The sequence below is a fragment of the Nannospalax galili genome, unplaced genomic scaffold, assembly GCF_000622305.1.
Source record: "Nannospalax galili isolate Female #2095 unplaced genomic scaffold, S.galili_v1.0 scaffold696, whole genome shotgun sequence".
Lineage (NCBI taxonomy): Eukaryota > Metazoa > Chordata > Mammalia > Rodentia > Spalacidae > Nannospalax > Nannospalax galili.
The window spans coordinates 370,559-381,009 of record NW_008338534.1 but is presented as its reverse complement, the minus strand read 5'-3'; positions in this window follow the sequence as shown (position 1 = coordinate 381,009).

The following is a 10,451-nucleotide window of genomic DNA, read 5'->3' as shown; positions in this document are numbered from 1 at the left end:
GCAAAGACATTTATTAAGTACCTTTCTTGAACCAAGTGTGAGTGGCACAAGGTGACCAGAGATAATGCAGAAGGTAATAAATTATAGTTGAGTTCTGAGAATAGCAGTTGAAGGTCTATTTAGAGAGACATAGTAGAGGAGGTTGAGGTATAAGTTGGATGCCACGTGAGTGGCAGATGTTCAAAAGCTGGGCTCAGGAGTGGGGGCTTAGTGTTGATGTGGAAAACAAAGATACTATCTACTCCTAGATAGTTTGGAGGAGCCACAGCCATAAATCAGAACTTGAAAAGTATTCTGAGAAGCAGACTGACCTACCTTTTGAGTTTTCAGGCTGGTTTGGGTAGGTGACATCATATATACACACCCACTAGAGAAAAGTTGTTGTCAAAGGCAGTTATCTGATGAAAAGTCAGGTGAACTTGTTACAGTCACCTATTGTATAGAATGTGCTTGCTTACCTGTCCTTCCAGGAAGACCAGGCTGAGCCTCTTGAAGGCAGGTTGTGTCTGGTTCACCCCTCTAGCCCTAGACCCAGGCAAACACCTGGCACTTCAGTAGGTAGTAGGCATTTCTTCTTCTTTTTTTTTTTTTTTTGGTCTTTTTGAGACAGGGTCTCCCTGTAGCCCCAGCTGTCCTGGAACTCACTATGTAGACCAGGCTGGCCTTGAACTCACAGAGATCCGCCTGCCTCTGCCTCCCAAGAAATTTTATGAACTTTTATGAGCAACAACTTAAGATCATGCTACAACCGGTATCCCTGAGGACTGCTGCTGTAGCAGTCAAGGGTGCTTTAGGCAAATGCTGTAATTCACAGGGTCTAAACAGTGGGGTTGTGACACCATATGGAATTCTTGTAACTGAATGTGGGGGCAAAAACATTTAGCAGCTGTAAAAGGTTTCTGAACAGGCAGTGATCAAATATTAGTTTAAAATCCAATGAAGCAGGTGCTTCTGGCAGTGCTCACCATTGATCCTGGAACTTCAGTCCAGCCTAGGGTCTAAACACAGTGAGCACTGTTGCACTGTGCGTGCCATCACACCACACAGTGCCATCTAACACCGCTTGAAACACCTTGGCTCATGTTTGAGACTGTTTATGAATTACCATATTTTTAAAATATTTTATTTATTTTTATTTTATGTATATGAGTGTATTACCTGCATGTGTATAAGTGTACCCATGTTGTGCAATGCCTGAGGAGGTCAAAATAAGGCGATGGAGTCCCCTGGAACTGGAGTTACAGATGGTTGTTAGTACACCATGTATACACCATGTGGGTGCTGGGAATCAAACCCGGTCAGTGCCCTTAACCACTAAGCCATCTCTCCAGCCCCAAATTACCATGTTTTTATTGCACATTCAAAGTTATCTGCTCTTACACTAATGATGGCTTAATTACGTAAAACAGAGAGTTAATATTTTCCTATCATTATCCCTGGGTAGTATCAAATTAGTATATCTTTGGATTGTATTATGTTAGTGATAGGTAAAAAGTTGGCAGAGAATGAGCGAATGGAGGATGAGGCACCGAGGCACAGCTAAAACTCCATCAAAATAGGGTTTATTAGCAAAGGAGGAACACATGAGACAGATTCCCTTCCGGGCAAGGAAAATGTCTGCTGGGGTCTTGAGCTGGGGTCTTTTAAAAGGGAGGCTTCTGCCTCCTGCAGAAGGCAGGAAGATGTATTTTTTTAAAGTTGGGGGTGCGGGAAGAGCAGGACTGTTAAAACCTGTCCTCTTTAGAGATCAAAGGGGAAGCCTGCTGTGTTGGCCAAACAGTGGAGAAAAGTCTGCTTCTCTTGACTTCAAAGACCAAGGTTCTTATCAGCTAGGTTCCCTTTTCCCAGGGGCATAAGAAGCCCTGGGGATCCATTTTTTTTTTTTTTTTTTTTTGGACTTTTTGAGACAGGGTCTCCCTGTAGCCCCAGCTGTCTTGGAACTCACTGTGTAGACCAGGCTGGCCTTGAACTCACAGAGATCCTCCTACCCCTGCCTCCCAAGTGCTGGGGTTAAAGGAGGATATTTTATTTTAAAAGACTGTTTGACGTACTATGATAGTGCACATCTTTAGTCCCAGCACTCGAGAGGCAGAGGCAGGCAGATCTCTACGAAATCGAGGCCAACCTGGTCACAGTGAGGTCCAGACCAGCTAGGACTACAGGGAAACCCTGTCTCAAAAAGAAAAAGGGGGAAAAAAAGATATGTTTGAAAGCTAGGAGTTGACAGTTCACACTTCTAATCATGGTTCTCTGAAGGCTGAGGCAAGAATTTTGTCATGAGTTCCTGGAACACAGAGTTAAGACCCTGTTGCAGCCCTCTTCCCCACCCCCCCCCAACCCCCCCCCCCCAAATTTCTCACTTGAGTTTGATTTTTTTTTTTTTTTAAATCATTAACTTCTGGGCTTAGTGGTGCACACCTTTAATCCCAGCACTCAGGAGGCAGGCTGATCTCTGAATTCAAGGCCAGCCTACAATAGGGAGTTCCAGACCAGCTGTGGTTACAGGGAGACCCTATCTCAAAAGACCAAAAGTAAAAGTCATTGACTGAGGGACTAGGAAGATGGCCTAGTGGTTAAAAACACTTGCTGCTCAAGCATGAGATCCTCAGTTGGAATCATCAGCACCCATATAAAAAGCTGGGCATGAATGTTTATAATCCCAGGATGTGGAAAGCAGAGAGAGAATTGCTAGAGCTTGCTGTCCCACCAGTCTAGCTCCATGTTCAGTAAGAGATCCTGCCTCAATGAAATAAGGTGGAGAGTGGTAGTGGTAGGGTAGGAAACCTGATAGCCTCCTCTGGCCTCCTCATATGTGAGTGGGCACATACTCTCACATACATGTGCATACACTACATACATAATACCCCACACTCATCCATGTTCACAAAATTATTAAATGAATTTTGGCTTATGATTTGGTCAGAATTTCCTATAACTTCTAAAATGACTCTAAGTACACTGTATGCTGTTTTGTATATGTATTTATGCAAAGGGACAGTCTCAGCATTACTAGTTATAAAATCAAGAAAGATACCAGTCAACTCTGAAAACCATTGAAGATGCTCTGCCATCTTCAGCCAAGATTTAATTTATTTTGTAAAAATAACCACATCAGTTTCATTAGTATACAGATTTGCTTTCTATCTTTAAAAAAACAAAAGGTTCAAAGGGCCAGAGAGATGGCTCAGCAGATAAGGGTGCTTGCCACTGAGCCTGAACAACTCCATCCTGGGACTCACATTGTGGGTGTGCACCACCACGCCCAGCTCAAAGCCACTGTTTCAGGAAAAGGGAAATTGGTGTGTTTGGAGAACAGTTGTTAGCTTTTTAGAACAGGGCTTGGTCTGATTTGGTAAGGGCCTAGAGCTGTAAATAGCATGACCAGAAAAGGTAGAACTAAAACAGGCATGAGGGGAGGACACAGACCCCTGGACATTTGCCCCAAAGGCCCATCTCACAGACAGTCAACAAAAGCTTTCTGAGAAGCTCTGGGTTTCCTGATTAATGGGGCAAACATCCAAGTGTCCTGAGACCCACTTTAACCCAACCCCATTCTTCTAGAACCTATAGCCTTCCCTCTTGTACCTAGACACTCAGACCAGCACTACGTGGAGGACTGTAATTCTGTTACTGTCTCCTGTGGTACAGCATGCCAAGAGTTTCCTTTCTGACAGAGCTCTTGTTTCTTTGACTCTAGTACATACCTATACTCCTAAGATACACCTCAAGTGTCCAGCTTGAGGGTCCAGCTAATGTTCAGAACAGCGTTCTGCTCCAACAGGCACATAAAGTACGTGTAAACTTGCTTAGAGTTCTTTCTAGAAGCTTGTTCAGCCAGCTGAAAGAACGGATTGGCTACTTCTCAGCCTTTTTATTTATATTCTGCCTTCCTGCTGCCCCTTGCTCAAAGGCTCCCACTAGGCATTCTGCTTGCCTGTCTTTAACCCAGGTGTCCTGTGTTTGAGAATTAGATAGCTACCTAGTGAGCAAGGTGTCCTTTTAAGAACTGGTTCAATTGACTGATCTTAATAGCTTGTGTCCTGATAAAGGGATCCTGGCCCAAGTATCTCTTTCCATTTTAAGATGTAGCCAGGAGGCAGCTGATTCATACCTAGTTAGTAATGGAGGCATTTTCCTCCCTGGGAAAAGTAGAGACACCAGGAAAATTTTGTTCTTCCATTTTCATACCTTCTCATAGCCCCTCCTGGAAGTAAGAATAAGGAATCCCTGGAACCTCTAGATCTGTTGGCAGCTAATTGCAGTAGAGCATTTAATTCTCTCATGGATGTGGACTAGTCTGTATCTTCATCTTTAAGATACTTTCGGTTACGTATGTGAACCTCTAAACAAAATATTGAGTTGTGGTGAGTAACAGGTATGAAGGGGATGGGAAGTTTCTTGGTTTTTTAGTGTCTTAACAATGATGAGCATAAAGGAGGAATGCAGTTACCCAGGCAGGGTCTGCATGAGCCAGAGAGCCTAGGAGACATGGGGCTAGAATATGGCCTAGAAAGTTTTCACCCAAGAATCACGGTTCCTCTTTCATGAAGCCACAGGGCTCTTAAGAACTCAGCATGATAGTACATCTTGACCACACCTTTGATTTCGTCCCATAGTTTTATGTTCTTACTCAAATAAAATTATCTTTTATTACCTACATTTTGATTTTGAGAGAATTGTGTTCACGTGCATAGGTAAGAAATAAACTTTACCCTCAAAAAATTAAAAAGCAAAAGGAAAAAAAAAGAAATAATCTTTATTATTTTTATTTTATGTGTATGAGTATTTTGTCTGAATGTATATAAGTGTACCACGTATGTGTACAATGCCCATGGAGGCCAGAGAGGATGTCAGGTCTCCAGGAACTGGAGTTACAGGTGACTGTTAGCCATCATGTGGGTTCTGGGAACCAAAACAGGGCCCTTTGCAAGAGCAACCAGTTCTGTTAACTACTGAGCCATCTTTCCAGCCCCTTGCAATATTATCTTTTTAAGAACTGAATTTGAGCTGGTGAGATGACTCAGCAGATAAAGACCTTATCCCTTATACTAATGCCACTCAGTGACTCCTTAGCAGAGCACTTAAGGTCCTTTAGGGTGGGTCCCTGGCTCTAGCCATGTCTCACAACCACCATTGCCTGGCTTCATGCCACAGATAGTCCAGAATATACCATGTCTTCTCTCATCTCTCCATGCCTCTCACATTCTGCTTTTCTTCTGCCTGGAACATTGATGCCTGCTGTTAAGCCTGACAGCCTGAGCTCAATCTCCAAAACCCACATGGTGGAAGGAGAGAACTGAGTACTGCAAGTTATTCTCTGACTTCCACATGCTTACCATAGCACACACATTTGCATGTACACACAAGAAATAAATAAATGTAAAAATTATTTTAAAAATTTTTTTATAGGTGTGCCACTTTTTATTTTATTTATTCATTTATTTTTGGTCTTTTTGAAATGGTCTTCCTGTAGCCCCAGCTGGCCTGGTACTCACTATGTTGACCAGGCTGGCCTTGAACTCACAGAGAGATCCACCTGTCTCTGCCTCCCAAGTGCTGGGATTAAAGGCATATGCCACCACACCTGGCTTTAAAAGCACTTATTTTTGACAATTCTTTTACTAACCCACTAACCCATTAATTTTGAGACAGGGTCTCCCTGTAGCCCCAGCTGGCCTGGAACTCACTATGTAGACCAAGCTGGCCTTGAACTCACAGAGATCTGCCTGCCTCTGCCTCCTAAGTGCTGGGATTAAAGGTGTGCACCACCATGCCTGAGTGGTTTTGCATCTTTTAAAAGAAAATTAACAACATGCTTTGAAAACTTTATTAGTGCAGAAAAAGCTTCCTTATATAATTGCCTACTGTTCCCTTATGCAGATAAGATGTAATTTATTTAACCAGATCCTAATCTTTGCCATTACACACATTGTTGCAATGAGTATTTTTTACATACATAATTCCCCATACATAATCATGTGTAATTGTTTTCCTGTCATAAGTTTCTAAAAATAAGATAGCTGGGTCAAAGACTGTATACTTTAATTTTGATAAATAACTGCCAAATTGCTTTGCATAGAGATTGTACCAGATCACGTTTTTACCAACAGTAATATATGTGAATACCTCTTCTGATAGCACTGTGCTGTCACCACATGTCTGTTTCCTTCACTCAGCTGTTCATTTCCTTCACCCATTTCCTCTCTGGGTTATCTCTTTCTTCTTTGTAGGACTGTATGTAATGTGGAATCTACTTCTTGGCAATATAAAGTACTGATTTTTTTCTGTCTATACTGACTTTGTTCACGGAGAATTTTACCACTGATAATTGTTTTAAAGTTTTTATATAATCAGATATACTGTCACTTATTATGGCTTCTGAGTTTGTATCATAGTTTATCCACTCTAAATTTGTATTTTGAAAATTATTCACAGTTTCTTAGCATGATTCCCTACCTCCTTCCTTCCTTTTTTACCTTTTCTCCCCCTCCCTCTTTTACTCATTTGGAGTTTCTTACTGTGTAGAAGTGAGATTTATAGATCTCATTTTATATAGCGACAAGTGGCTTTTTTGAGTACTTTCTCAAGAGTGGGGTGTCTCATACCCAGAGCTGCTTCTCTGTTGCTTTATGCGGATAAGTACATGATGTGGAGGAGGGCTGCAGTAGTATAACTCCTGTGCTGGGTATTGTTAGGTTACCAGCACAGTTATTTTTCAAAATCATTAGTGCATAACTCCCCTTCACAAATACAGAAACTGACTTAAAGGCTATATAATGTGCCTAGATTCTTATAATTCAGTGTCCAAAATACAATGTGATTTTTTTAAATTAAATTTTATTTTGTGTGTATGTATATGTCTGTGGGCATACATGTGCCATGGCACAGGTATGGAGGTCCAAAGATAAACTTGTAGGAGTGGGTTCCTTTTTCCACCATGTGGTTCCTGGAGGTCAAACTCAGGTTGTCAGTCTCGGTGGCAAGCACCTTTGCCCACTGAGCAACAGTCCTACAGTGTGGTTTTTTTTTTCTTTTTTAAACCAGGATTTCACTAGCCCTGGCTGGTCTGAAATTCTGTAGACCAAGCTGACCTGGAATTCATAGATCCACCTGCCTCTGCCTCCCGCATGCTGGGATTAAAGGTGTGCACCATCATGCCCAGCCTCTTCAATGTAATCTTAAACTGAGCTTCTCTTCCTTACCTGACTACAGTATAGAAGGGGCACCTAGGAGAAGGGACTGCTTGTCATGACTGGCTATGCTTAGGTATAAGATCATTAGGAAAAGAGCTTGAAAGATATTTGGAGGCTGAGAGTTGTGAAGTATTTCAGAATTAAAGAAATAATGTATACTTTCATTAATAGAATACCTAGATTCAAATGATATATAGAAAAAATACTTTCTTCAAAAGAGAGAAAAGCCCTCTTGGTAGAGTAAGACCAATAGTTAAATATCTTAAGAATTTAACTATTCTTTCTATTATAAATACACATAGCTGTTAATTGAAATTAACTATGGAAAGCTACAAGGGTCGATTGTTCATAAAACACTTCCCCCAAGTTACCTAAATAGAAATTAGTTGCTACACTGTGTGTCTGTGGAGACTTCAGTATCATTTTGAATGAGTTAGGCATCCTGTATCTGACTTCACAGGTTAAGTGTTGTTGTTAGCATAGCTGTTACCAAAAGGCTGTATATAAATCATGTTTTAGATTTTGAGTCATTTTCTCAATAGTGTATAATTTTAGTTGAAGAACTGGGTCATATGAGTTCACAAATCAGCCTTATTCTGTAGTTCATTACTTATTACTATAAAACATGCTTATCTTTCAAAAATATACATTTCTTTCAAAGTGATTTAATTATTACCATTTAGCTTTCTAAATTTGCATGACAACTACTGGCATACAGAACACTTTCCATTTTCACCATTCTGAAAATAGAGCACAAATTACTAGAGTTGAGAAGTAGGGCACAACTGTCACCTGTGGAACCCTGAATGCAGGGTTGCTTTTCTTCGCTACTGACTTTTTTTAATGCCAAGATAAGTGTCACAAACAGCAGGATTTCCACAATTAGAATAACAGATACAACCTAAATACAACACAATCAAGAATCTTACAGGCTGCCTGGCTCACACCTTGGGTCTTAGTAGATACTGTGTGATCCCTGAGTAAAGTCCAAATCTCTTCTATTTAATTTCTGGCATAAAGTGTTTGTATTTTTCTTAAGGCACAGATCTAGAGGAATGTGTAAATTTCCTTTCCATGCCAAATGGAACTAGATTTTTCTGATCTTACCTGTGTCTTGTCAGGTAGTACCTATCAGCCCCAGATTGAAGACATGGTCAGAGAAGAGCACAGTATACTGCTTGAATTCACTTTTCACTTGGATTCCATGAATCTGAATAATACTTTATGAAATTTTTTATGAGATTGTTTATTCCCATTTCTTCTGTGTACAAGTGTCATGCTGGGAGAGGAAGTAGCTTAGTGATAGAGGAGGGCCAAGGCTCCTTCCATTGTTGGCAGCAAGAGGTGCTCTACAACCACTGACTTCTCCCTTGGGCATACTCACATCCTGACTTCTATCAGAATCTTAAGAGGCTGGTATGTGTGGTCATGTTTAAAGCACATCAGGTTTTTCCCAGGTCTTGGACACCGAGTTCACTACCTGATGCTTTTGCATACCATAACTTTAGTCAGAAGCCACACTTTAACTGCTTTACAGTTCTCATTCAGTGGCACTTCAACTTAATGTAATTTTGGTACAGAATGATTTCAAGTCTGTTGTTGTTATTACTACTCTTTGAGACAGAGTCTCACTCTGTAGCTGTATTAAATACTTTTCTGTTGCTGTATTAAAACACTGTGACCAAGGCAACTTATAGAGAGTAGAGTTTATTTGGACTTAACAGTACCAAAGTGATGAGTTCATTATGACAGGGAGGCATGGTGGCAGAGGTAGTGGAACAGAAAACTGAATGCTCACAACTTCAAGCACATGCAGGCAAAACCAAAAAGGGGGCAAACTTCAAGTGGGACATGAGCTGCCCCCAGTGATGTGCTTTTTTCCAGTAAGGCCACAACTCCTAGGGAGTCTATGACCTTCCCTGATAGTGCCACCAACTGGGGACCATATACCAAATATTCAAAACTTGAGCCTATGAGAGACATTTCTCATTCTAATACCAAAGTAACCCAGTCTGGCTTCTTCTTTTTTTATGTGTATGCGTGTAATTGCCTGCATGTAGATAAGTGCACCCATGTCATGCAGTGCCTGCGGAGGACAGAAGAGACTGTCAGATCCCCTGGGACTGGAGTTACAGACAGCTGTCAGCTGCCATGTGGGTGCTGGGATTTGAACCTGGGTCTTCTGCAAGAACAACCAGTGTTCTTAACTGCTGAGCCATGTCTCCAGCCCCCAGACTGGCTTTTGAACTTGTGGAAGTTCTACTGCCTCAGCCTCCCAAGTGCTGGTATTACAAGGCATGAGCCACCATGCTCAGCTATTTATTCTTTTTAAAAAACTGATTTAGTACTGTTATGTTTATAGAAGCTCCTGTGCCACAGTGTGCATGCATGTCAGAGGACAACTTTCAGGAGTCTTTCTTTCCTTTCCTTTCACCTTTACATGGGTGCCCCATGGTAAGTACTTTACCCACTGAGTCATCTCACACACTATTCCTTTAATATAAAGTAATAAATGTACTGGACTATGCCCAGAGGCAACAAATAGCAGCACAAAAATAAGCACACCAGAATGTGACACAAGCCCTTATCTACTGTTAATAAGTTCTTCTGGGTATATGTGTCTTGGTACTATGGGTTTTCATTAAGGAATTTATTTTCTTGTCTGTGTAGGTACCATAGTTCATCACTCTTGTAGTGAGTTGTTGTTAACAAAACTGTCTTTTCATTTCCTTGCTGTCGAATGCTTCTCTGATGTTTATGGGTTTGTCTGGCTCATAAGGTTTAAACATAGTTTTTAGTGCTTCCACATTATGAATATTACAGTATGTGGAATAGCCCTCATCACAATGCTGTTCCTTAGCTTGTTTGGAAATGAGTAGAACTGATGATATTAGGCTGTCTTTAGGAACCTGGCACATTAATTGTATATAAGAAAGGACTCTCAGGAGTAAAATGTTAGGTAATGTTAGCAAAGATCAGTTAGAGTCCCCTCAGAGAAGCAGAGGCCATTTTAGGTTTGTTTTTTAGGTTTGTTTTTTGTTTTTTTTTTAAATGTGTGAGTGTATTGCCTACATGTATTTAAGTGTACCCATGACATGCAGTGCCCATGGAGGTCAGAAGAGGGCATCAGATTCTCCATCTGGAGTTATAGATGGTTGTTAGCCTCCATGTGGGTGCTGGGAACTGAACCAGGGTCCTCTGCAAGAGCAGCCAGAGCTCTTAACCACTGAGCCATCTCTCCAGCCCCTTAGGAAGACC